We start from the raw sequence: 6,242 nt of genomic DNA, 5'->3' as shown, positions 1-6,242 counted from the left end.
TCTTGCCTCAGCCTCTCAAGTAGCTGGGACTACTACAGGCACCTGCCACAACAGCCAGCTATTTTTTTTTTTTTTTTATTGTAGAGACAGAGTCTCACTTTATGGCCCTCGGGAGAGTGCCATGGCATCACACAGCTCACAGCAACCTCCAACTCCTGGGCTTAAGCGATTCTCTTGCCTCAGCCTCCCGAGTAGCTGGGACTACAGGCGCCCGCCACAACGCCCAGCTATTTTTTGGTTGCAGTTCAGCCGGGGCCGGGTTTGAACCCACCACCCTCGGTGTATGGGGCCGGCGCCTTACCGACTGAGCCACAGGCGCCGCCCAAGCCAGCTATTTTTTTTTTTTTTTTTTTTTTGTAGAGACAGAGTCTCACTGTACCGCCCTCGGGTAGAGTGCCATGGCGTCACACGGCTCACAGCAACCTCTAACTCTTGGGCTTACGCGATTCTCTTGCCTCAGCCTCCCAAGCAGCTGGGACTACAGGCACCCGCCACAACGCCCGGCTATTTTTTGGATGCAGTTTGGCCGGGGCTGGGCTTGAACCCACCCTCGGCATATGGGGCCGGCGCCCTACTCACTGAGCCACAGGCGCCGCCCCAAGCCAGCTATTTTTTAATTGTAGGTTGTTGTTGATGTTTGGCAGGCCCGGGCTGGATTCGAACCCGTCAGCTCTGGTGTATGTGTCTGGCGCCCTTAGCCGCTGAGCTACAGGCGCCAAGCTGTGGTTGTCATTGTTGTTTAGCAGGTCTGGGCCGGGCTCAAATCCGCCAGCCTCGGTGTATGTGACCAGCGCCCTACTCACTGAGCTATGGACACGGAGCCAAATCAGTCATTTTCAACTGATGTGCTGCTGCACACTGGTGTGCTGTGAAGGATCTTAGGTGTGCGTTGAAATGTTTTGAAGGTCATCGATTATTTTCGAAAAAAGTTCAAAGCCCAGTGAGTATATTCTTTTTTTCTAACCCCACCTCACCCTCCCTTTTTTTTTTTTTTTTGCAGTTTTTGGCAGGGGCCGGGTTTGAACCTGCCACCTCCGGTATATGGGGCCCCGGGGCCCTACTCCTTTGAGCCACAGGCACCACCCTTAACCCCCTTTTTTGACCAGCATAATTTAAGTGTGCCTCAGAAGTTTAACTATAGGTTCAAGTGTGACTAAGATTTAAAAAGAAAAGTTGAAAAACAGAGGTTGAGACATGATTGCAAGAGGGACTTTACCTAACAATTGCAATCAGTGTAACCTGGCTTATTGTACCCTCAATGAATCCCCAACAATAAAAAAGAAAAAGAAAAAGAAAAACAGAGGTTGAGTAGTTTGTTTTGCACAATGTCGGAAATGGCTGAGCTGTGTGAACTGTATTGTACTAAGAATGCAATGACCTGCAGCTGGATGTGATGCTCGGCGAGGGTGACCTTCCGCAGATGGAGGTAGGCAGCGGGATCTGAAACCCAACCCTGCGTCCCTCACTCCCTCAGCGGGGCCCGGCCACAGCTCGAGGAGGAAGGCCCAAGGGAGGAGGAGGCGACACAGCTAATGAATGAGCCAATGGTGAAGCGGGGCCTAGCTAACAGGCCCAGCCCTGGGAAGCAGCCAGGCCAGCTCGCAGGCCCAGGCTTCGAGAGTGAGGACGAGGGCGAGGAATTTAATGCCTGTGAGGCTCTAGTGTTGGTAGTTTGGTCATGACTTACTCTTGCAAATCACCTTCACGGAGAAGCAAATATGAAAGCTACTTTTTTTTTTTTTTTTTTTGTAACTGAGACAGAGTCTTACTATGTCGCCCTTGGTAGAGTGCCTTAGCATCACAGCTCACAGCAACCTCCAACTCTTGGGCTTAAGTAATTCTCTTGCCTCAGCCTCCCAAGTAGCTGGGACTACAGGTGCCTGCCACAACGCCTGGCTTTTTTTGTTGTTGTTGCAATTGTCATTGTTATTTAGCTGACCCAAGCCAGGTTCAAACCTGCCAGCCTTGGTATATGTGGCTGGCGCCCTACCCACTGAGCTACAGGCGCCGCCCAATGATCTGTTCTTAAAACAACTTAATTGAAATATAATTTATGTACCATAAATTTACCAGAGTGTGGACCTATCACTGTATTCCAGTTTTTTGTTGTTGTTGTTGTTTTTTGCAGTTTTTGGCTGGGGCTGGGTTTGAACCCGCCACCTCCAGCATATGGGGCTGGCACCCTACTCTTTTGAGCCACAGGTGCCACCCTTGTTTATTTTTTTTGAAACAGAATCTCAAGCTGTTGCCCTGGGTAGAGTGCAGTGGGGTCGTAGCTCACAGCAAGCTCCAACTCAAGCTCAAGCAATCCTCTTGCCTCAGTTTCTCCATTTTTACTAGAGACAGGGTCTTTCTCTGGCTCAGGCTGGTCTCGAACCTGTGAGTGCGGGCAATCCACCTGCCTCAGCCTCCCAAGTGCTGGGATTAAGGCGTAATGCCTTCTAATTATACCTTCAAACTATCCTTGATAGTCCTCAAGCATACCCCTAAGTCCTTCCAATGACCCCCAACTTAACTCCTTTTTTTTTTTTTTTTTTAGAAACAGAGTCTCACTTTGTCACCCTCAGTAGAGTGTTATGGCATCACAGCTCACAGCAACCTCGAACTCCTGGGTTTAGGCGATTCTCTTGCCTCAGCCTCCCAAGTAACTGGAACTACAGGTGCCTGCCACAATGCCCAGCTATTTTTTTGTTGTTGTTGCAGTTTGGCCCGGGCTGGGTTTGAACCCACCACCCTCGGTATATGGGGCCGCGCCCTACTTACTCACTGAGCCACAGGAGCTGCCCCCCAACTCTACTCCTAAACCATCTGTATTAGTGTTCTGTGGCTGATGCAATTACTCACCATAAACTTGGTGGCTCAAAACAGCATAAATTTATTCTTTTACAGTTCTGGGGGCCAGAATTATAAAATCAGTTACACTGGGCCAAAATCAAGCAGACCCATACTCCCTCTGTATGCTGTAGGGGACAATCTGTTGTCTCTTCAACCTTCAGGTGGATGCTAGCATTCCTTGGTTTGTGGCCAGGTCAGTATAATCTCTGCCACTGTGGTCCCATTGCCTCCTCTTTTTCTTTTACTTTTTTCTTTCTTTTTTTTTAGAGATATAGTCTCACTTTACTGCTCTCAGTAGAGTCAGGTGACATCACAACTCACAGCAAGACCACAGGCGCCCACCACAACACCCGGCTTCTTTTCTCTTTTACTTTTCTTTTTCTTTCTTTCTTTTTTTTTTTTTTTTGAGACAGAATCTCACTATGTTGCCCTCGGTAGAGTGCTGTGGCATCACAGCTCACAGCAACCCCAACCTCTTGGGCTTAAGCAATTCTTTGCCTCAGCCTCCCCAGTAGCTGGGACTACAGGTGCCTACCACAATGCCCAGCTATTTTTTATTGCAGTTGTCATTGTTGTTTAGCTGGCCCAGGCCGGGTTCAAACCTGCCAGCTTTGGTGTATGTGGCTGGTGCCATAACCACTGCACTATGGGCGCTGAGTCTGCCTCTTCTTATTCTTTTTTTTTTCTTTTTTTGAGACAGAACCTCAAGCTGTCGCCCTGGGTATAGTGCCATGGCATCACAGCTCACAGTAACCTCCAACTCCTGGACTCAAGTGATTCTCCTGTCTCAGCCTCCCAAGTAGCTAGGACTACAGGCGCCCACCACAACACCCGGCTATTTTTTGGTTGCAGCCGTCGTTGTTTGGCAGGCCAGGGCTGGAATCACACCCACCAGCTCAGGTGTATGTGGCTGGTGCCTTAGCCACTTGAGCCACAGGCACCGAGCTGCCTCTTCTTATTCTGAAGGTCAGATTTCCTTCTACATACATCCTATATGAACATTTATGATCACAATTAGGGTCTACCTGTATAATCCAGAATAATCTCCCTAGTCCAAAATCCTTAACTTAATCATATCTGCAAAGTACTTTTATATTGCTGTATAAAGTAACATTCAAAGGTTCAAGAGATTATTCTTCTTAGTAAAGTATCTCAGGAATGGAAAAAATATATATCCATTGTACTCAGTAATATTATGAAACCAATTTATAATCACTCACACTTTCCTTTTTTTTTTGTTTTTGGCCAGGGCTAGGTTTGAACCCGCCACCTCCAGCATATGGGACCGGCGCCCTACTCCTTGAGCCACAGGCGCCACCCCACACTTTCCTATAAAAGATGAATTACAACTATAGCCCAGGATGAAGGAGAGAAGGGGGGGATATAAGGGGAGGGGGGGTGGTTCGATAGAGGGAGGGTTAATGGTGGGACCACACCTATGGAGTATATTGCAAGGGTACAAGTCAAATCTATCAAGTCTAGAATATAAATGTCTTATTTTATTTTATTTTTTTTTTTATTAAATCATTGCTGGGTACAATAATGCAATCATGAGGTACAATGTGCTGGTTCCATATACAGTCTGAAATATTTTCACCAAACTGGTTAACATAGCCTTTATGGCATTTTCTTAATTATTGTGTTCAAACCCTTATACTCTACACTTAGTAAACTTCACCTGCACCCTTCCAAGATGCACCCTAGGTGTGGACCCACCAATCACCCTCCCTCCACCCTTCCTCCTCCTCCCTTCCCCTCCCTTGCCCCCTTCCCCATATTCTTGTACCGAGATTGGGTTATAGCCTTCGTATGAAAGCTATAAATTAGTTTCATATTAGGGCTGAGTACATTGGGTACTTTTTCTTCCATTCTTGGGATACCTTGCTAAGGAGAAAATTTTCCAGCTCCATCCATGTAAACATGAAAGAGGTATAGTCTCCATCTTTCTTTATAGCTGCATAATATTCCATGGTGTACAAATACCACAATTTATTCATTCATGAGTCGATGGGCACTTGGGTTTTTTCCATGACTTAGCAATTATGAATTGGGCTGCAATAAACATTCTGGTACAAATATCTTTGTTATAATGCGATGTTTGGTCTTCTGGATATATACCTAGTAGAGGAATTATAGGATCGAATGGCAGATCTATTTTTAGATCTCTAAGTATTCTCCAAACATCTTTCCAAAAGGACCATATTAGTTTGCATTCCCACCAGGAATGTAGAAGTGTTCCCTTTTCTCCACATCTGCGCCAACATCTCTGGTTTGGGGTTTTGTGATGTGGGCTAATCTTACTGGAGTTAGATGATATCTCAAAGTAGTTTTGATTTGCCTTTCTCTGATGGTTAAGGATGATGAGCAATTTTTCATGTGTCTGTAGGCCGTGCGCCTGTCTTCTTCAGAGAAGTTTCTCTTCAAGCCCCTTGCCCAGCCTGAGATGAACAAGAACACAAGTGTCTTAACACTGTGATTAAGTAAATGCGGTGAAAGCTATGTTAATTGGTAGGATGTAAGCACTCCAATTTGTACAAATAATCAACACACTGAATCCCACAAAGGCATAAATGTATTCATGATCTATGTATATATGGCTTAAGAAAAAAAAAAGGAAAAAAAAGATTCGAGAGATTGTTAGGACATGGGCATCTTTCAAGGGGGTTATTATTCATCCTACCATGTCATCCTGTGGCAGTTAACAGCTCTGCTCCTTAAACTACCTTACAGAATATTCAACTCTGTCCCTGAACACTCAGTATCTTCAGACAGTCCCTCCACCTTTACCCCAAACCGTCCATCTTCATCCATCTTCCAACCTCCCAACTGTATTCTGAATCCACACTCCAATAGCTCTCATCTGCACTCTTGAACTGTCCTCTCAAGCCTCATTCCTCCTGAAGATCTTCATATGATCCTTTAATTGCATGCAAACTATCCTGTTTTACACCCCAAACTTGCCCCAAGCCACCTTCATCACCACTCATATCTATCCTTAATTAAGCATCCCCTAGGCTGGGCACAGAGACCAGCCTGAGCAAGACCCCATCTCTACTAAAATATAAAAAAAAGTAGCTGGGTGTAGTGTAGCAGGCCTATAGTCCAGCTCCTCTGGAGACTGAGGCAAGAGGATCATTGAGCCCAAGAGTTTGAGGTTGCTGTGAGCTATGATGCCATAGCACTCTACTGGAGGCAACAGAGTGAGACTATACCTTAAAAAAAAAATTAAAGGGTGGCACCTGTGGCTCAAAGGAGTAGGGTGCTGCCCCATATGCCAGGGGTGGTGGGTTCAAACCCATCCCTGGCCAAAAACTACGAAAAAAAAAAATTAAACCCAACATCACCATCCATCTCCCTTCCCTCCTCCCTCCACATGTCCCTTTCAAGCCATCCCATGGTATGAAACT

Source organism: Nycticebus coucang, chromosome X, assembly GCF_027406575.1.
Source record: "Nycticebus coucang isolate mNycCou1 chromosome X, mNycCou1.pri, whole genome shotgun sequence".
NCBI classification, from domain to species: Eukaryota; Metazoa; Chordata; class Mammalia; order Primates; family Lorisidae; genus Nycticebus; species Nycticebus coucang.
This window is presented reverse-complemented; position numbering follows the sequence as displayed.